This window comes from Garra rufa, chromosome 11 (assembly GCF_049309525.1).
Source record: "Garra rufa chromosome 11, GarRuf1.0, whole genome shotgun sequence".
NCBI classification, from domain to species: domain Eukaryota; kingdom Metazoa; phylum Chordata; class Actinopteri; order Cypriniformes; family Cyprinidae; genus Garra; species Garra rufa.
Genome location: NC_133371.1, coordinates 36,853,577 through 36,875,732, shown reverse-complemented (window position 1 = coordinate 36,875,732; position 22,156 = coordinate 36,853,577). Strand labels below are relative to the sequence as shown.

General features: G+C 35.7%; 1 long non-coding RNA gene across 1 annotated transcript in view; it reads left to right on the top strand.

The window, feature by feature from the left end:
- The window catches only part of LOC141345182 (uncharacterized), a 28,924-nt gene extending 8,500 nt beyond the window's left edge, over positions 1-20,424 (top strand). Inside the window, exons 2-4 of the long non-coding RNA XR_012356967.1 lie at positions 459-545; positions 16,089-16,229; positions 20,271-20,424. This is a non-coding gene — a long non-coding RNA (uncharacterized lncRNA). The remainder of the gene's footprint in view (positions 1-458; positions 546-16,088; positions 16,230-20,270) is intronic.
- The last annotated feature ends 1,732 nt before the right edge of the window (positions 20,425-22,156 follow it).

Sequence of the window (22,156 nt, the reverse complement as noted above, 5' to 3'; positions counted from 1 at the left end):
GTCTATTTGTTGTTTTATTTTATTTGTTTATTTATTTATTTTCGAAATCTTACATTATTTTAAAAATTCCTTTGTATAATTTGCAAAAGTCTGGTGTTAAAGAACTGACCTGCTGAAAAGCCAAACCTGAACTCAAACACCTTTGGGATAAATTGGCATTCATGTCTAAATGGGATCAAATCCTCACAGCTATCTTTCTATAAGAATTAAGGCTGATAGCAAGACCAACTGTCTTTTAATACCAGTGGTTAAGTGTCATTTATGCTCTGGCACTAAAATTTGCAGATCTCTTCCTGTTCTTATTTTTAACCCACCGACATTTCTCAGTATCTCAATTCCCCTCAGTTTCCATCTGTACATGATTTAGGATCATGAAGCATCTCAAAATGCTTAATGGAAACTACCCAAAAAATTGCAGAAACTAAAACTAACTAAATATTTATCTTGGTGTCTTTCAGATAAAGCTGGCAACCCCAGCTGCTTTCCCTCCAAACAATCTGATGAAGAGGAGCCTTGTGTTGGGGTGAAGATCGCTCAGAACAAAGGTAGACAACAACCCTCCCTTCCTCTGCTTCCTAATCTGTCTATTCCTTTCTCAAGATGTTCACTAAGACTTCTAGCTCGGATCTTTTGGAGTCTACTGTTTATTGGAGTTGAGGTCAAAAGTTTACTGCATGCTGGTCTTCAGAAAAATCCTTTTCCGGCATTTTTGTTTATTTGAACCCTTTCCAACAATGACTGTATGATTTTGAGATCCATCTTTTCACACTGAGGACAACTGAGGGACTCATATGCAACTATTACAGAAGGTTCAAACACTCACTGATGCTTCAGAAGGAAAACCCATGCATTAAGTGCCAGGGGTGAAAACTTTTGAACAGAATGAAGATGTGTAAATTTTTCTTATTTTGCCTAAATATCATATTTTTTCATTTAGTACTGCCCATCGGAGGCTACAAAAGATAGTTACATGTTTCCCAAAAGACAAAATAAGTTCAATTTACCCTAATCTTCAAATTCAAAAAGTTTTCACCCCCACCTCTTAATGCATGGATTTTCCTTCTGGAGCATAAGTGAGCATTTGAACCTTCTGTAATAGTTGCATATGAGTCCCTCAGTTGTCCGTAATGTGAAAAAATGGATCTTAAAAGCATGCAGTCATTGTTGGAAAGGGTTCAAATAAACAAAAATGCTGAAAAATGCATTTATTTAATATGCATTTTGTATGATCCTTCTTATTTTGCTAAAATAATTAACATTTTGCAGATTCTGAAATGGGGTGTAAACTTTTGACCTCAACTGTATTGTGCATCAGATTGAACCTTTCTTAAAACCTGTAGCTGCGAGCTGTTGCATTTACAATCTGCTGTAAGAGATAAGAGATATTTTATAAGTTATGTAATAGTGGTTTTAAGGTTTATGGGATGAATAGGCGTGACTGAGCCACACTTACTGTACATGCAATGCGGTCAATGATCCATCAACCTCAGTTTTTAGTCTGATCAGCCTTGCTTTTTCACCCAGCATTGTTCTGTTTTCGTTTCTCTTGATTAATGGAAGAAGAAGGTTAACATAAAGACAAAATTTGGAGGATATTGTAGTTATATCAGAGCATTTTTGATGTTTAATATACAATTATGTGGGGGAGGATCTCTGGACCGATGAGTTTAAACTGTGAGTTCTCTATCACAACATGATATGAATAGAAACCATGCAATCTACAAAATATATAGATATTTTTGCTTCTAAAGCTAAAAAAACTTTACATGGAAGACATTCCTTTTATCACTTTGTTTACACACTTGTTTTTTAATTTAAGTGTTTTATTTAACAAAGGCCTCGTCGACTCACAAAGTTTGCTTTCATTTGTCAGATCGATATTAAATATAAGGCTATTGTTCTCCAGACTGTATATGAGAATACAAACGGAGTCTGGATTGACAAACGGAACACTGGACTGAGTTTACTGTAATTGTGGACTTGTGATAATGCCAAATGTAAGCGATATCACTCAGCTGATTCACCTTTGTGATCTTTATAACCAGGTGGTTAATGATGTGTTTTTGGTCCTTAGTATTTGACCTCTAGTGGTTGAGTGGTACAGTATTTTGAACCATCACATACTACTGTATATATTGATTGCATATAGTCTACTTTTAAAATGATTGGGGAAGAAATTAATATTTTTATTCAGCAAGGACGCATTTAAATGATCAAAAGTGACTGTAAAAACATTTATAATTAGTGCTGTCAAAATTAGTGCATTAACGCAGATGAGTATTTTTTTAATAGCAGCCGAATAACTTAATAACCCAGCAGCTCTGATGTCACATACCAAAATTTTGCATATTAGAATAATTTCTGAAGGATCATGTGACACTGAAATAAATTCAGCTTTGGCACCAAAGAATTAAATTACATTTTAAAATACATTACAATAGAAACACTTATTTTAAATTGTAATAATATTATCTAATATTAGTGGATTCAAAAACTTAAAAAAATCTATACAAATTTCACCGTTTTCTTTCCGTAAGAGTGGGCACGGCCATTTGTACATTTTCTGGATCTGGGTTCCGAACACATCCGCATCCAGTTATTTTCAGCTATACAAAACAGCTTGTTTTGCTGCTTGATATTGCAAATTGGTGTGTCTTACCATATTATTGTGCAAAATTATTCATACCCCTTCACATTTTGTTATGTTGCTGCTTTATGTTAAACTACTTTAAATTACTTTTTTCCCACATCAATCTACACTCCCTACTCCATAATGGCAAAGCAAAAAGAAGGTTTTAACATTTGTGCAAATTTATTAAAAATAAAAAACTGAAAAGATCCCGTTGCATAAGTATTCATACCTCATCTTCTGGGACACTCGAAATTTAGCTCAGGAGCATTCATATTGCTTCTATATGTTACTACACTTTGAGTGGAGTTAAACTGTGGCAAATTCATTTGAATGAGTATGATTTAGAAAGGCACACACCTCTCAGAAAAGGTCTAACAGCTGAAAATGCATATCAGAGCAAAAACCAAGTCCTGAGGTCAAGATAACTGCCTGTAGAGCTCAGTGACAGACTTGCGTTAAGGCAATGATCTAGGGAAGAGTTCAGAAAAAAATCTGCTGCATTGAAGGTTCACAGAAGCATCATCCATAATGGAAGACGATTGGAACAAATAGGACTCTAGAAAATGTCTGCCAGCCCCCGTCCAAGCTGACAGAGCTTGAGAGGTGAAAAGGTGAGGCAAAGAATGGCAGATAATTGCCAAATGCAGATGTGCAAAGCTTGATACATACCCAAAAAAACTTGAGGCTGTAAAGGTGCTTCAACTATGTACTGAGTTAGGGGATGAATACTTATGCAATGTACTTATTTCAGTGTTTTATTTTTAATGAATTTGTAAAATTTGCAAATCAGTTTTTGTCATTATGGTGTATGGTACGGTGGCCGACAGAGGCCAACGCGCTGCAAACAAGAAAACACATGCAAACAGAAAAAACAACAACAAATTAAGAAAACATCTTCATCAGTTTGACAACACAGGCGCTGCAAATCCTCGCAACGCAAACGCAAATACGGAAACGCGCTGCAAATTCTCACAACACAACCAAACTCAGAAACGCGCTGCGAACACACGAGGGCGCTGCAAACTAACAAACGCGCTGCATATAGCTCGGTCCACAACGGAAATGTTTCAGGGGGACCTCAAAAAGTGACGAACCTATCTGGGACCTGATTATTTGTTCAGTGGCTGTTGGTCAGAGCAGAGGTGTTATCGGTGAACTATCACCTTTTAGTGATAGTATAGTATCATTTAAAGGTAATAGTGATATAAATAATCAGGTAATATAGTGATATAAATAATCAGGTCCCAGATGAGTTCGTCACTTTTTGAGGTCCCCCTGAAACATTTCCGTTGTGGACCGAGCTATATGCAGCGCGTTTCTGAGTTTGGTTGTGTTGTGAGAATTTGCAGCGCGTTTCCGTATTTGTGTTTGCATTGCGAGGATTTGCAGCGCCTGTGTTGTCAAACTGATGAAGATGTTTTCTTAATTTGTTGTCGTTTTTTCTGTTTGCATGTGTTTTCTTGTTTGCAGCGCGTTGGCCTCTGTCGGCCACCGTAGTATGGAGTGTAAATTGATGTGGGGAAAAACTAATTTAAAGCAGTTTAACATAATGCTGCAACAAAACAAAATGTGAAAAAATGAATACTTTTGCAAGGCACTGTATTATCTTAATTAAGAGCACACTGGTTTGTAGTGCATACAGTTTTACCATTTACCACACGTTGTTATTCTTCTCCTTATTTCCCTATAGCGGCTAATGAACTGGAAATCTTAACACACGGGCTTACTACTTCATTAAAGAATAAGGTGGATATGTTTAGCGCAACATCAAGTCAAATCATACACTGAAAGAAAAATAGTGGCGAGACATTTTCACAAAAAACTATGAAGAAACACCATGTAACACAAACTTAAAATTGTGACTGAAAAACTGAAATTGTACATTTTGTAAAATGTACTCCAATAAGCTTTGTTTTATTTACAAGTCATGTTTACAGTGTACCAAGACAAACTGATTCAGTTTTTCTTTGGGCAGTGGCTGATGAAGCAAAAATTCCTTCCTGACCTGCCTAGATCATTACGTCATAGGTTATACACTGACAGCTCTTGAGTGATTGTTGTAGATACTGTTGCTATGGCAGGTTGATGTTCAGGATGTCATGTCATGTCTGTAAGCCTCTAAAAAGAAAATACTAAAAGTAGCTTTAAATTGCCACTGAAAATGATCCAAGCAGCAAAGCAGAATATGACGATTTATCTTCAATAACTGCATGCAACAGAAAGGGCATCCGTATTTACACAAACCTCAGGTTTGAGTTGCGTTGTGACTGTCTGAGATGTGTCAAGATGGTTGTGCAACACCAGATGCTCAGGACACTGTCTCCGCTCGATGTCAAAATGAGATTAAAGTAAATCAGATCTGCAGTGGAATCTGGTAAACAGCTTAATAACCTTGTAAGGTGTGGGTGTGCATGCAGTTCATGTTCAAGACTACTTGTGTGTGTGTGTGTGTGTGTGTGTGTGTGTGTGTGTGTGTGTGTGTGTGTGTGTGTGTGTGTGTGTGTGTGTGTGTGTGTGTGTGTGTGTGTGTGTGTGTGTGTGTGTGTGTGTGTGTGTGTATGTGTATTTATCAGTTCCCACTCTTGAATGATTGCTATTCAATCTGTGCATCTCAAGTGAGAGCTCCATTTAATTTGAACCTGTTTATCCTGAGTCCATTTGAATTTTCCTCTCAGTGTTTTGTAACTTGAGAGTTTTTGTGTGCCGCTAAGACAAGACTCATTCTGCTCGAGGCTTTTAAAGAGGCACCTTAGTCAGGGTTTCCGGCGTGTTTCATTTTTTTACTGGAATGAAAATGAGGTTGTGAGAGATGCAAGTACAATGCGTTCAATGGATTGTACTGCTTTTAAACAACATGCCAATTGTTTAGCATTCCAGAAAACGTTCAGTAGACAAAAACTGTACAGAAGAGTTTTGAAAATGACGTCTGATCTATGACCTTTACACAGTGCATGCTATTATAAAGACTACCCCTCACAGTCTTGTTTTCTTCCACGTAAAATTCAGTTATGTCGTCTACTGACTAAGGTCTGCTGCATTTCTTCCTCATTTCTACCATCAAATTATTTCATCACATGACTTACGCTCACAGACAAACCTCTGAGTCACTCTGTATGCAATATATTTATTTGTTTTTATATTTTAATTGATATACACTACCGTTCAAAAGTGTGGGATCAGCAGGATTTTTAATGCCTTTTTTAAAGAAGTCCTTTATGGTCATCAAAGTCCATTTATTTGAACAAAAATACAGAAAAAAGTAATATTCTAAAATATTATTGCAATTTAAAATAACAGTTTTCTATTTTAATATATTTTATTAATATTTAATAAAAATAATTTATTTCTGTGATGCAAAGCTGAATTTTTATCAGCCATTGCTTCAGTCTTTAGTGTCACACGATCCTTCAGAAATCATTCTAATATGCTGGTTTTGAAACAATTGTGCTTCTTAATATTTATTTTGGAATCTGTGATTATTTTTTCAGGATTCTTTGATTAATATAAGGTGATAAAAAAGAGCATTTGTTTAAAATAGAAATCTTTTCTAACAATATAAGTCTTTACTATGACTTTTTATCAACTTAACAAATCCTTGTTACATAAAAGTATTAATTTCTTTCATACAAAAAAAGAAAGACAAAATTTACTGACCGCAAACTTTGAAAAGTAGTGTATATTGTTAGAAAAGATTTCTATTTTTTTCTGTTTTGTAATACATTTATTTACTAATGTATTACAGGTTCCAAAGACAAATATTAAACATATTATAATGATTTCTGAAGAATCATGTCACTGGATGATGAGAAATGATGCTGAAAATTCAGCTTTGCATCACAGAAGTAATTTCTTTTTGAAAGTATATTAAAATAGAAAACCACCATTTTAAATTGCAATAATATTTCACAATATTACAGCCTTGATGAGCAGAAAAGCCTTCTTTTAATAACATTAAAAATCTTACTGATCCCAAACTTTTAACGAGAGTGTATAAATATATATCTTTTCACACTGAGGACAACTGAGGGACTCATATGCAACTATGACAGAAGGATGCTTCAGAAGGAAACAAGATGCATTAGGAGCCGGGGGTGAAAACTTTTTAAATTTGAAGATCAGAGTAAATTGTACTTATTTTGACTCTTGGAAACATGCAAGTATCTTCCGTAGCTGCTGAAGGGCAGTACTAAATGGAAGGAAAATATATTTAGACAAAATAAGAAAAATCTTCATTCTGTTCAAAAGTTTACACCCCTGGCTCTTGATTCATTGTTTTTCCTTCTGAAGCATCAGTGAACGTTTGAACCTTCTGTAATAGTTGCACATGAGTCTCTCAGTTGTTCAGGACAAACAATTTTCAATGAACAACTATCACTAAAAAAACAGCTGTGGATTATTCAGGTAACAACACAGTATTAAGAATCAAGTGTATGTAAACTTTTGAACAGGGTAATTTTTATAAATTCAACTATCATCTTCTCTTGTGTACTATATGTAAACATCTTTCATGTAAAATATCTAATTCAGGTCAGTACTAAATAACAAATAACATAAAATAATAAAAATTTTGCAGATTCTGCAAGGTGTATGTACACTTTTGACTTCAACTGTACAATGTAACATCTAGTGGTTTTTATGCACAATGTAAGTGGCCTTCACCAGTGTTGTGTTTGAGTGTTTGAGCGTGAGTGAGTGTGTGTGTGTGTGTGTGTGTGTGTGTGTGTGTGTGTGTGTGTCTGGAGGGAGGGAGGGGCTGTTTCCTCGTGTCTTTGTGGCAGAGTTTCAGTCAGTCTGTGGTTTATAGAGGACCGGAAGGCTTGAATGAAGAAAACTGCTCTTATATTTGTCTCACAGTCCTGGGATTATTTGGCCTCATTTTAACGGACAGAAGGTGAGATTACTTTGGCTTGACAATGATCACAATCTTATCCCTGCTAATGCTGTTTTCATTGCTTAACATAGTCTGTTTAGATGTTGTGATAGTATAATAACTTGGTAACAGCACATTAGTGGAGGACGCTGGACTCCTGTGTATTTTCACGCTAATTTGTTGTTCTTTCTTCTCCGTGACAGTAGTTGTTTTACATAATAATTGTGTTTCGGTCACCTGTCTGCTTTATTTTGGACTTTCTGATGGGTTTGCTTGCCTGAACAAGTTCAAGCAGTTCACATTTTTCAGTTTTGTTAGTTTGCTCTTTTTCGTCTGGCACCATTGCATGGTTAAGGGAATGCATTTTACATATGTCCATTTCTGACTTCCTTTATGTTCATGTATTGGTGTGTTCCTCTGTTGCATGACAAGCTCCAAAAACGTTTGCTAACTATTTCTGCTCCTTATGGTCAGTTCCCACCACTGTTTGCAAATTAAATAAGCTGTTCTTATTCGTTCTGTATTGGTTGGTACTTTCCCACAAGGTTTTTGAATGATAGCACAGTACCAAAGTGTCACTCATATGCAAATATATACAATATGATGGCTTTTCCACAAACTTAAAATTGTGCTATTCAAATAAAGGTCGATTTATGATGTTTTAACTAGTTCAAACTGGATTTGAAGTATTAAACTTGCATGTAAAGACATCTGGAATGATTTTAGTGACCAAAGGTTAGACATTAGTTTTTATTTACTGGAACAAAATGCTGTTATTAAGTTCAGATGTTGATCTGATTTAAGCTATTATCTTGAATCAGGCTTTTAGTATATGTCAGGTCAAACCACAGACTTTTTTTGTCTATATTTAGCCAGGAATGCCAAAGTTGGCACACGCTGTGTTTTAGGCTATGAGAATGCGGAACATTTGTGCTTTTTCCCATGCAAACATTTTACCGGCAATTATTATCATAATTTACATTCACTAGACCACACATGGTTTGACATCAACCTGGCTTGCTTTTCTACTCATTATAGCTGTGAAAACCCAGCGAGACATTTCTAATAGATCTGCATGCAGGTGTTTTGTGTTATGATGTGCACCGTTTCGATTTCATCTGCTTTCCCAGACAGAGGATTTTGGGAAGAGGTTGCCATGGTAACTTAATATCGTCAGAGCAAGGCCATGCCATGAGGTGCATTATTCACCTGAGGATGCTTTCGTTGTTTTGTTAGGGAGATACAGTATGATTACATAAACGCACTGTGGTTAGACAATAGCCACATTCACACATCAATGCGATTTTTTCATGCTAAATTGCCGTACTGACTTTTCCGGTAAATCTATCACATCTGCAGCAGCTTTTTGTCTTTTATTCGTATGCTATTCACACATCAGCACTAATTCTGGTAAAACTCTAATGCTGTTTGACGGAATTGGCTTTTAAGCAGTAGAAAAGTCAGTGGTATAAAGGTTAAAAATCCTAGAAATTTGTCTTGTGTGAGATAACAACACTCGAAATGACGTGACTGATTTTCAGTAAGACATTTGGTCTGATTTACTTCGCTCAAAAGCTCTTTAATTCAGCATTTATCCAGTTTGATGACATTTCTTCTCGCAGCATTAGCCTAATAGTAATTTTCAAGTCATGTGTGACAGTTTTACAACTAAATTGCATGGAGTAACTGCGTCAGCTTCTTTAATGCTTTGTTTCAAACAGTTTGACAGCATACTTCTTATGTTTGAGTCAGTTGTCTATTCTTTCACGTGTACAGTGTTTTCACACATAGCATCAGAACTTTTCCGGTAATGTGGCAACTTCTTCATTTTGACAGCCGGCCCTGATCACACAGGACCTCTAAATAGAAAAATGTTGATGAATGTGCAGATAAGACTGAATGTGTGAAAGCACTTCATGCCAATTTCTGCACATTTCTGGAGGTGTTTTAAAGGGGTCATCGGATGCAAAACTCACTTTTGCATGTTGTTTGAACATAAATGTGTGTTGGCAGTGTGTGTACACAACCAGCCTAAAATTATAAAAGTCCAAACAGTGTTTTTTTTTATCTTTAAAAGTAATATCCCCTTTTTAAAATCAGGTCATTCTCAGCTTCTTGTCGACCGAGGCCGCTCACACAATAGTTGAGTGACACGACCGTCTTACCTTAGACCTGCCCTCACTGAGCTGAAACAGTCCGACTCCGATCGCCATTGTGTCAACTAAAGATAAGAATATCTTCGCAACTGAGCGATTGAGGTGTTCTGTTGTTGGATGTAATGATGAATATAGTAGTCCTCATTTTACTCCTGACATCTGAGCCGCTGAACACCCAGCTGATTAGCATTACTTTAGTTTTTGAAAGGAAAGCGGCAATCCTCGATCTACATATATGGGTATGCTCGTGCGAATCATTCACAATGCAGCAGAAGTGAGTATAAGCGTTTTTTATGCATCTTTGCAAATGGCCTTTTTTAATAATGTGCTAGTTAGCAAGTTTCACTGCTAAACACGCCTAAAGTAAACATTACGTCTTGTCACCCATTGGCAGAGAGGGGCGGGGTGAGCAGAGCTCATTAGCATTTAAAGGAACAATAGCTCGCTCTGAAAAGGGCTGTTTTTGACAAGGTAAAAAGAGTGTTTTTTACACTACCATTGAGAAATTTTAACCAAAGTATGTTATAGACCCTGAAGAATTATATCAACTTGTGGAAAATGGGCATCCGATGACCTCTTTAATACTGACAGTGCTTTTGTTGTCTATTTTGTAGCACTTTTATGCAATTTTTTATTAATATTTTACATAAAAATGTTATATATTAATGCAAACCCATTTTTTATGGAAACTAGGACCCTATTAAAACAGTTTTATTTTTCCCAACTATTTTTCCAAATTCAGTTTTTTTTTCTGTTTTAATTTTTCTGGATTCGTTTTTTTTTTTCTGTTTTAATTTTTCTAGACTCTGTTTTGAGGGTTAAATTAAAAAAATATTATTTTATATAAATATATATATATATAAATATATATAAATATTATTAATAATATTAAACAAAAAGCATATCTAATTAATTGAAATGATGAAATGTATACAATTTAACAGCAATGTATTAAAAGTTTAACAAAAAGTGCATTTTTAAGGCCCTGTAAATTTCTTTTTTTTTTTTTTTACCAAATTCTGTGTTTTCTATTAATTTTCTGGATTTCATTGTAACATAACATTTTAATAATCCAAATCATCTCTAATTTATTGATTTTATAAAAAGAAAAATATATATTGTTTATTTATTTATTTTTTTTACTTTTTCAGAAATACATTTTTAAATTTTTCTGGTAAATATTTTCTTCTGGTAAATATTACTTAAAAATTTCAGTTTATATATTATTTATCATTAAGTAATTTTTTTTTTTCTTCAAGTTAAACCAAACTTTTATTTTGATGAGTTGCTTCAAAGACCTTTAAGTTTCTATTTGTATATGATATGGCAATAGTTTTTCGCAAAAGAAATGGTAAAATGCTTATTTTATTTATTTTACTTTTTCATAAATACTGTGTTTTCAATTTTTTCTGGTAAATAAATTCTGGTAAATATTTTCTTCTGGTAAATATTCCTTAAAAAATTATGTTTATATATTATTTATCATTACATTAAGTAATATTTGTTTTCTTTCAACCTTTCTTCAAGTTAAACCAAACTTTTATTTTGACGAGTTGCTTTGAAGACCTTTAAGTTTCTGTTTATATATGATATGACAATAGTTTCTCTCAAAAAGAAATGGTAAACTGCTTATGAAGTAATTCTCAGAGCAGTTCTCAGAGATTGTATATGTCCTCATAAAATGAAGCTGCAGAGGCTAAAAATGTATGAGTCTATTAAACAAAACTGTGCATCTGCGCCATTCATTCACACAGAGACACGCAGAATATGCCGGATTTTAATAGTTTTTTGTGGCTTAATATTCACAGACACTAGTCCATATCATGTTTCGATTTAAGTGTACTGTCCTGCTTTTGAATTAGTCATCCAAAATTTGGCAAATTCTGCGACATTTGCGTTATAGAGTAAATTCCAATATTATGACTGGATTCCGCGATTCGGCCTGCAATTTCCTCATTGCGGAAATCATAGGGCCCTAGGAAATGTTCCTATGCAAAACTCACTGCTACGCTGTTGCAGATGGATACTAGAGTATTCTGAATGGTTGCTAGGTGTTTGCTTTATTACGTAAGCTTAGGGTTTGTTCAAATACAGAATAAGTTTTTACAACACTTACAATTATGCGCACACATGCAACAATTAGACACAATTATTATGAATGTTAAATAGCCTTAAGAATATAAAAGAATACTTATTTTTTAGACTCTAAAATAATCTGATATCAGTGTACTGCAGGCATTTAGAGACATTCTCTGGTCCGTAAAAGAAAGCTTGTTTCAATCCTGGCCACAAACTGAGCCAAAACTGAGATGAATGGACCAATCACACATGAAGCTGTCCTTACACCATCACCACCACCATATATTTACTTCCAGCACAACAGCATCATTCATCCGCAGACATGGACAGTCCCATGCAGCCCATTGGCCTAAGATGTTTGCAGTGAAGAAAAGGGGGCCAGATGAAGCTGGGAAGCCCATAGAAAGCCTCTCTTTGTGCTCCCTAATGTATAACCATCCCCATGCTTTAATTTGACAAGACATGGGCAAGACATCATTTGCATGAGTGCCTGTAACAAGACAGTTTACAAAGAAAAGCAACACACTTGGGTGTCCTGCTCATTGCACTCAAATGAGGAATTCTAATACCGTCATCCAAAAGAGAACTTCAGACTTTCACATTGTGTGAACTTGTTTATTTTAAGGTTATGGACTCAAAATGAAACTTTTGAGATCATATTGGTGTTCTGCTTATGAGTTTGCAAGTCAGCTTAATAAATTTTGGTGAGGTTAACTTTATGTGATGCTGTACTCTTTAGGCTTATGTAGTCTAAAGCACTGTTCACACCAATGTCGATAATTTTAATGATAACTGTAACTATGAAGTTTTAATAATCATTCTAATTCTATGAGAACAGGGAAGTCCACACTGCAACTAAAACTATAATGGCACAGAGAAACAGTAGCATTGGAATTAGTTTACAATGATTTGTTTTTCTAGCTGATGAATAATAAAACACATTGACAATCAGAATCCACCTGGCTTTAAAGGATTAGTTCACTTTCAGAATAAAAATTTCCTGATAATTTACTCACCCCCATGTCATACAAGATGTTCATGTTTTTCTATCTTCAGTTAAAAAGAAATTAAAGGAGTAGTTCACTTTTACTACAACTATTTACTGATAATGTACTCACCCGCTTGTCATCCAAGATGTCCATGTCTTAAAGAAATTATATTTTTTGAGGAAAACATTTCAGGATTTCTCTCCATATAATAGACTTCTATGGTGCCCTCGAGTTTGAACTTCTAAAATGCAGCTTCAAAGGGCTCTAAATGATCGCAGCCGAGGAAAGAAGGGTCTTATCTAGCAATCATTGGTTATTTTCTAAAAATATATATATATATATATATACCGGTATATATTTTTACAATTTATATATTTTTTAAGCTCTGTGTGTACTCAAGTTCATGACAGTTAGGGTACGGTGAAAAACTCCAACTTTAAAATTGCCCTGCATCGCTATTTTACCTTTTTTTGTGAAGGGTGTTTGATCTTCTTTGCATGTTCACTTTGTAAACACTGGGTTGGTACTTATGCAGCAAAGTAGGACAATTTTGCAGTTGAAGGAGAAAATAAGATGGGAGTTTTTCGATATACCCTAACTGTCATAAACTGGAATACACAGAGTTCACACAGAGCTAGGCAAGACGAGTGTTTGAGGTTAAAAAGTATATAAATTGTAAAAGTTTTTAGAAAATAACCGATCATTTCTCAAGATAAGACCCTTCTTCCTCTGCTGGGATCATTTAGAGTCCTTTGAAGCTACATTTAAACTGCATTTTAAACTGCAAGTTCAAACTCGAGGGCACCATAGAAGTCCATTTATATGGAGAGAAATCTTGAAATGTTTTCCTCAAAAAACATCCTATCTTTACGAGTGAAGAAAAAAAACATGAACATCTTGGATGACAAGAAGGTGAGTACATTATCTGTAAATTTTTGTTCTGAAAGTGAACTACTCCTTTAAGGTTTCTGAGGAAAACATTCCAAAATTTTTCATTATATAGTGGACTTCAATGGTGCCCAACAGGTTAAAGGTCCAAATTGCAGTTTCAGTGCAGCTTCAAAGGGCTCTACACGATCCCAGCCAAGGAATAAGGGTCTTATCTAGCAAAACGAATGGTAATTTTCTACAAAAAAAAAGTATATACTTTTTAACTACAAATGCTCATCTTGCACTAGCTCTGTGATGGCCATCTACGACTTTGCGCATTGCGTAATCATGTTGGAAAAGTCACACATGGTTAGTTCTTCGTTAGTTCCTTTGCACATTCGCTTTGTAAACATTGCATGATTACGTAATGCATGAGGTTGAAACTGCAGTTTTGACCTTCAACTCGTTGGCCACCATTGAAGTCCACTATATGGAGAAAAATCCTGGAATGTTTACCTCAAAAACTTTAATTTCTTTTCAAAGAAAAGTCTTTGAAGAAATAAAGACATGAACATATTGAATGACACAGGGGTGAGTATTTAAAATGGCAGACGACTGTAACTATAACTGTAGCACAATATGCAGAGCATTATCATTTGTTAGTGTGGAAACTAATATAGTTATCAATGTAGTTATCTAATAGTTATCGTTCTTTTTGTGAACAGGCCGTATTAGGAAGTCCACACCATGATAACGACACACAGGAACAATTATTTCTAGCCAATGAATGATAAAAACATTGACAGCCATTTAGAATCTACCTGACTTTAAAAAACTCTAGCATTTAAAGCAGCAGGGAACACAACTGCAGCGCATGGTTTTAATATACAGAAAGCTATGGTCTGTTGGGTTGGATGCTAATATAGTTATAGCTGTCATTCTTGGTGTGAATAGGCCTTGTCTCAGTTGTAAATGCAGTATGTGCAGTGGTCAAACAGGAAGAATCACCTGAAAGAGGAATCTAGACCAGGATTGCACCTACATAGCCTTCAGTTGGTGTGTGCACCTACATAGCCTTAATGCATGTTTTGACTGTAGTGTGCACTAATGATGTCATAGTGGCCTTGAAGTGGCTCTTGGAATGGCATTTTTATCTTGTCTGCAATCTTTATGCATGTTTCATGTTGTATGATAGAGCACAGTGACCACAGTCCCTTTAGGATAGTCAGTTCATTCTGGTGCCTATTTGCAACACCTACATGCAGCTATTTCAGGCATGCAAGACCAAGTACCTACTGTGCCTAACTAATTGGGGAAATGAAACTGTCAAATTCACATTTAAATACCATTTCAAGTCAGCAATGAAATCTGAAATGATCTGTCCTATATTAATTTATCAGTGCATGTCATTTTTAAAAAAAAAAAAAAATAGTTGAAAAAATGTTGATGTCACTAAACTGGCAAGACAATATTAGCTTACAGAGACTGCGTACTTGCATTTGCTTTGTTCTGGCTTCACTCTGGTATGTAACATTCAAGATTAAATCGGTTCTTTCCTAAAATTTTTTCTCGTTGCATATCTTGCTTCACATGAAAATGTATTACGGAAACAAAAGGGGAAATTTGCAAGGAAATAGTATCATAACATCAGAATCTTTCATAAAGTAACAATTTGCTCTGCCTCTGAAATAACTTTACTTTTTTCATGACATCACCAGGTCCTCAAAAAAACTGCTGTTTTTGTGATCCAATCATTTTCTGATGAATAAGTCCCAGCATTTTATCTTTTTACTAAGAAATATTTGACATTATTGAAGTTTAATGACTTTTTACTTTTTGTTGTTTTTAATGAGAGCAGATTTGATCACTAATCCAACTTTTCCAGTAAAAACAGCCTACTAATATTATGTTCTTGTTGTTTTGGAAAGTTTGCATTTTTTCTTGTACAGCGTGGGAACCAAGGTCATTTTCAAGCAGTTTTTTTTTTTTCTCATCTAAAACGTATCACATGAAAAATTCAGTTCTGTCATTTTTAGATCTGAACTTTTCGAGGTCAGCTGTCATTGTCAGATACGTGCGTGCCTTACCGTGTTTGCCAAAGCTGTTTTTCAGGAAACATTTCTTGGTTGAGGCGAACAAAAAAGCTTCCTCATAGGTTGAATATTGATCATTCAAACAATCCGAAGCACATTGTTTGTTCCGCAATCGACGCAGAGGAACTTGTGGTTATTTTTAGTCTTTGTTTCAAGTTTAAGTCACTTTTAGTTTCAAGGCCACTTTTATATCAGCCCTGACTGATATCAGGAGCACAAAAAACAGACCTTTTGCATTTCACTTCTGCACAGAAAGTGTATTTACTAGAACACTGTAATGTTCTTGATACTCAACAGAAGTTTGCATACAGTATGGCTTATAAGCAAGTTTCATAAAACAAATTGCTTTTGAAATTACTACCACACCATTTATTCCAATCCTTCTTTTCTCTCCTGCAGCTGTTGGCAGCAGCAGTCCTGATGAGCAAGGTCGTCGCAGTGAGAAGTTAAGTCGTGGATGCAGATTCAGCAATAAGAGCCTTACTGGAGTAAATGGAAGAGTTTCAGGCCGACGGCCACCACTGCATCCCAAACCACAAGGTATGGAGAAATACACACTACACTATATGCACAGGCACATAATGTTTTTTTCACTCTTAGAAGTACAGTGGTGGCCAAAATTATTAGAACACTAGTATTTTCACCAGCTAAAAATGGTTTAAATTAGATATTTCTTTTATTATCTTTTGCTGTAGTGTGTCAGTAGAAAATATCAGTTTACATTTCCAAACATTCATTTTGTTTGCACAGAGAGACAACAGCCAGTGCTCCACACAGAGATCAGATCTAATCTTGATCCAGTCTGTCTGAAATGACATGAAGAAACAGAACAAACTGAGACAGACTAAATCCAGAAGAACTGTGGCAACGTCTCCAAGATGATTCAATAGACCTACCTGCAAAGCTACCTGAAAAACTATGCGCAAGTGCACCTAGGGCAAAAGATGCTTTAAACGCAAAGGATGGTCACACCAAATGTTGATTATTTAGTTAATAGAAGTTGGATCAAGAAAATCTATTTGTGACATTATTTTTGACAGCATCCTCATTTTACAGCATTTTTACACAAGTGCCTAAAACTTTTAACAGTGCTGTAGCTTTGCAGGTAGGTTTCTTGAAGCATCTTAAAGGCGTTGCCGCAGTTTTTTTGAATTGAAGGTCATTGCACACTGAGTCCGAAATTTTCGCATGTTAAAAAATAAATACGACCTCACGTTACGTCAATCGAGTTTACACACCGCCTCCAAAACTTTTGTTCGTCATAAAAAAATTGGATTGGGTTAGATTTTCTGCGTTGTAATAGGAAAGGATGACGAATATGAAAAATCCGAAAAAATGCAATGCAAATTTCGCACTCAGTGTGCAATGACTTTTAGTTTGTCTTAGTTTCTTCATGTCATTCCAGACAGACCGGATGATGATGAGATCAGATCTCTGTGCGCAGCACTGACTGTTGTCAGACTCCTTGTGCAAATAAAAATCTCACTGATTATTACAATTAATGGCAAAATTAATGTTTGGAAATGTAAACTGATACTTCCTACTGGCACACTACAGCAAAAGAGAAATAACTGACTTGAACCATTTTTAACTGGTGAAAATACTAGTGTTCTAATCATTTTGGCCACCACTGTATGCTAAATCGCAATCTATGGCCGTCTAGTGGCATCTATGGTTTCATGAAGAACCTTTCATGTCCATGGAAACTCATCTTTCCCTTTACAACAAGCCCTGAACACTGAGCGTTAGCATTAACAGGATTCAAATCAGCATGGCTACTGATTAATGCTGAAATAGCATTAGAGTGGCAACCTTAGAGCGTCCTTGAACCCGGGCAGATTGTCTGATTGTCTGTGTTTGAAAAGTGTGAATAATTTCCTAGTGATAAGAGTCACAGTTAAACATTTGCGAAGTTCTTTTGCTTTTTTTAAAAAAAAGGTCAAAATGGGACCCTATGACAGACCATAAGATTCTACAATGTTATCGCTCTTAATATTTGCTGAAAAGTATTTAGAACATCGACCGCGTTTCTAAACGCTTCACTGATAGGCACTAAACCAGAACAGAGTTCCTCCTTCATAGAACCTTTTTTATGTATCTCTGTATTCTCATGCAAAATTAAAGGCAAAAAGCCCACTGACATGAACCTCAAAGACCACATTCACTGAATTAGAGATGTGTGAAATGAGAGGGGCGGCCACTGTTTATATCGGGACAGACTGGATGGAGCCGTGAGCTCTGCAATATCTCCACCCCATCAGATTATCTGTGATTCGCTCTCCGCAGGTAGTGACAGACTCTTTGGTTTCCAGATGTACTTCATCTCACCTTGCCGGGTATTATCAGGTTCCAACGCGACATGCTGAAGCTACACTGCCACCTTGTGGTGATTACAATCACAGCTTAATAGCAGTTTAATAGCACTAAACCAGGGGTTTTCAACCCTGTTCCTGTACAGGTTGGCTGGATGTTTCTAGTGAGTCTGAAGACCTTGATTCAGGTGTGTTTCAATGGGGTTAAAGCTCAACTGTGCAGAACAGTCGCCCTTCCTACAATAAAAAAATGCTTCCTTAAAACAACTTCACTGTTAGGGGTTTTCCCACATATATGTTCTATTTGGGCACTTTGTTTTTACACTTCCTAACATGTGGTTAGAGGTGCAGTGAAAGCTCCGGGTCTGTTTGCCCTTAAAGAGATAGTTCACCCAAAAATGAAAATTCTGTCAATAATTACTCATGTCGTTCCAAACCCGTAAGACCTTCGTTCATCTTCAGAACTCAAATTAAGATGAAATCCGAGAGCTTTCTGACCCTGCATAAACAGCAATGCAACATGTGACATCTGTGGTTCAACCGTAATTTTATGAAGCTATGAGGATATTTTTTGTGAGCAAAGAAAACAAAAATAGCGACTTTATCGAAGGTTGAACCACTAATCAAATGGACTATTTTATCGATGTTCTACCTTTTTGGCTCTTAAAGTGCCCCTATTATGCCATGTTAAAGGTAGTTAATATTGTTGTAATAGTCTCTTAAAACAGGTTTACATGTATGCAAGTTCAAAAAACACTTTAGTTTTCTCCAAAATTAGATTTAATTTTACCCCGTTTCTAAATGATTCGTAAACGACTCGTGTGAAGCAGTTCGAAGAATCAGTCTCTCTAAACCCCTCCTTTCAGTGAGCCCTCACCGCTGTGATTGGTCAGATGGTGCAGTCCTTTTGGATTGGTCTACCGCTTCAGCGCAAAACGAAACGCCCATTGGCATAACTGAATGACAGCTGCGGAGACCTGTTAATGCATAGAAAAGATAGCCTCGATTTTACCCTATCAATTCGAGCCGGAGTCTGACGATGAAACGGTTGAAGTGCACATCGACAAGAAACTGTTTTGCAAGCACGACTGGAGCAGGACGTTTCTCAGTGGGTGTCATATGTTACCTGTTAAAAGTGCTTGCAATTTGCTTTTGTAAGCGAACCGGGCACACCTCTACGTTGTGAATTTCAACATTGTATAATGCATAACACTGCGTTAAGCCATCGTTTATCATTATCATTACTTAAACTAATAAGGCAGACAGACAGTCAAGCTGCATCAATCACAATTTTTAGATTACATTGCACTCACAGCTGAACAACAGAACTACAGAAACGCAAGTTAGCCGGTTACCAAGACATGTGCGGGGTTGTTACACACCATAAAGTACACAAAGACGTATTTTGAATGATCGCTAGAAAATACAATCATCAATTATTAATCATACTTACAGGTAGAAGTTCAGAGGAGCAAGCCGGTCCAAATAAACTGGGCACTGATCCATTTTTTAAAACCAAGCGTTTGGTGAATCTCGCGTTGTAACGTTACTCCCCAAGATTGGAAAAGCAGTCATCAGTAAAATGACGCGAACACAACACAGGATTGGAATTGGACTGCTGAGGTGTTGAAAAAATTAATGTTAACCACTCATTCTTGGTAGTTTCATCTTTCGGAAGGGCATGTAAAACAAATTCACTCCCACAGCGCAGGGCGTCTTCTTGACATGATGTAAGGTTAATCCACGTGAAAATGGTAGGCCTACTGTTTGTGGGCGGGCAAGTTGTTCGCGAAATTGAACGTGGGCGGACATTACGCAAATGTGTAGCTCGTGACGTGTGGCCGTTACAGAAAAAAGATTCGAATTGCTGACGACTCGTTCAGGCGAATGTGAGCCGACTCTTTTTTTTGTTAGACAAAAACTTCATTTATAGTGCACTGTCGGTGTTACAACTTTGCAGATAGTTTATGTTCACATACAGCTACATGACACACTACATGAAATATCATATTTGAAAAGGCATAATAGGGGCACTTTAAACTTGGTAATTACATTGCTGTCTATGCAGGGTCAAAAAGCTCTCAGATTTCATCAAAAATATCTTAATTTGTGTTCTGAAGATGTACGGGTTTTGAACGACATAAGAGTGAGTAATTCACGACAGAATTTTTTTGGGTGAACTATTCCTTTAAGCAAGACACTTAACCTCAAGTTCACAATGTTTGTGCCACTCTAGTAATCTCTCTTCTCTTTGTGACTTTTTTTGCAGTGCCTCCTAAGCCAGCACACCTCCAGAGTCCGGTGACGGAAGTCTCCATTCCTCTGGCTGCTGGAACGTCACTCATCGGTCCCAACATGGAGGGGGGAGGAGCAATAGGGAAGGGCCTAGTGTCCAACCTCATTAGCCGCTTTGAGGAGAACAGGTACACTTGGAATCCTCTCTTTCCTCTGTTCATGGATATGTAAATACCGACATACCAACAAATCTTTTCTAACAATATAGGTTTTTACTATCACTTTTTATCAATTTAACACATCCTTGCTGAATAAAAGTATTAATTTCTTTAAAAAAAAGGAAGAAAAAATTTACTGACCCCAAACTTTTGAATAGTAGTGTAATAGTAGTGTAACACAAAACTTTTTTTTAAATAAACACTGTTCTTTTTAACTTTTTATGTGTCTAAGAATTCTGAAAAAATATCACAGGTGCCAAAAAAATATTAAGCAGCCCAACTGTTTTCAACATTGATAATAAATCAGCATATTAGAATGATTTTTGAAGGATCATTGGACACTGAAGACAATTCAGCTTTGCTTCACAGAAATAAATGTGTTTTAAAAGTATTTTTAAATAGAAAACTGTTGTTTTATTCTGTATTTTCGATCAAATAAATACAGCCTTGTTGAGCATTAGAAGCTTCTTTTAAAGCTTCTTTTCATTAAAAATCTTACTTATCTCAAACTTTTGAACGGCAGTGTATATTCTGGCCCTAATGTAATTTGTACAGTTTGGGGTAGTTTGATTAGTGTTTTCTTATTAGAGCGCTACTCTTCAAAAGTTTGGGTGAGTAAGATTTTTTAGATGGTTTTGAACGACAAAACTGTGTTTATTTGATCAAAAATAAAGTAAAAACATTAATATAATGAAATATTATTGAAATTTAAGTAACTGTTTTCATCAATTTTAAAATAATTTATTCCTGTGATGGCAAAGCTGAGTTTTCAGTATAATTACTCCAGTCTTCAGTGTCACATGATCCTTCAGAAATCATTCTGCATCAATTTGCTGATTTGATGCTCACAGTTTTTGCTTCTTAATATTTTTGTGGATTTTTTAAGCATTTTTGGATGAATAGAACGTTTAAAAGCAGAAATCTCCTGTGACATTATAAATGCCTTTACTGTCACTTTTGATCAATTTAATGCATTCTAATGCAAATAAAAGTATTATTTTCCTTAAAAAAAATTAATGTTTGTACAATATAGAGAGAAATATTGTGTAATCAGAAACCACTGTGTAACATGATTCAATTTAAAGAAATGTCTTCCCATGTCTTCACATTACACAAGATCAAAAAGCAGAAGCTAGTTTTTACTCTAACGTTCTGTTCAGTGTTTCTCAAGCATTGTGGAAAGAACTGCTTTTGTATGAGACATTTACTCTTGTGTGTGATAAAGCTTCAACACAGGAGGTAAGATTGATTTAACAATTTACCGTATGTCTAGCCATATTTTCTTCACTGTTAGCTCAGGCACAACAGTGCTTAAAGCTGCTGTAATTCAACAAATTGCAATGATTTATACTTTATAATGGCTCATGCCTTATGTTTTACTGCTGCCAATAGAGCTGTTCAGCTGTTCAGTGTTCAGTCATTTGTAGGCCAACCTGGAAGGCTAATTCACCGTGGCCTCCCTCTGGAATTTCTAATAGGTTTTTAAAAGTAAAATAAGATCTGTGGTTCACATTATTTGAAGAGACTTTCACGTTTGATTCTACGACATCAATTACAAACTGTAGCTTAAGTATGAATTTTGGAATTATTGAATGTTAAAAAACATAGGTTGCCAACTAGCTGGTAAATAGAGTGAGTCAAAAGTTTACATACACCTTGCAGAATCTATAAAATGTTAATTATTCGACCAAAATAAGAGGGA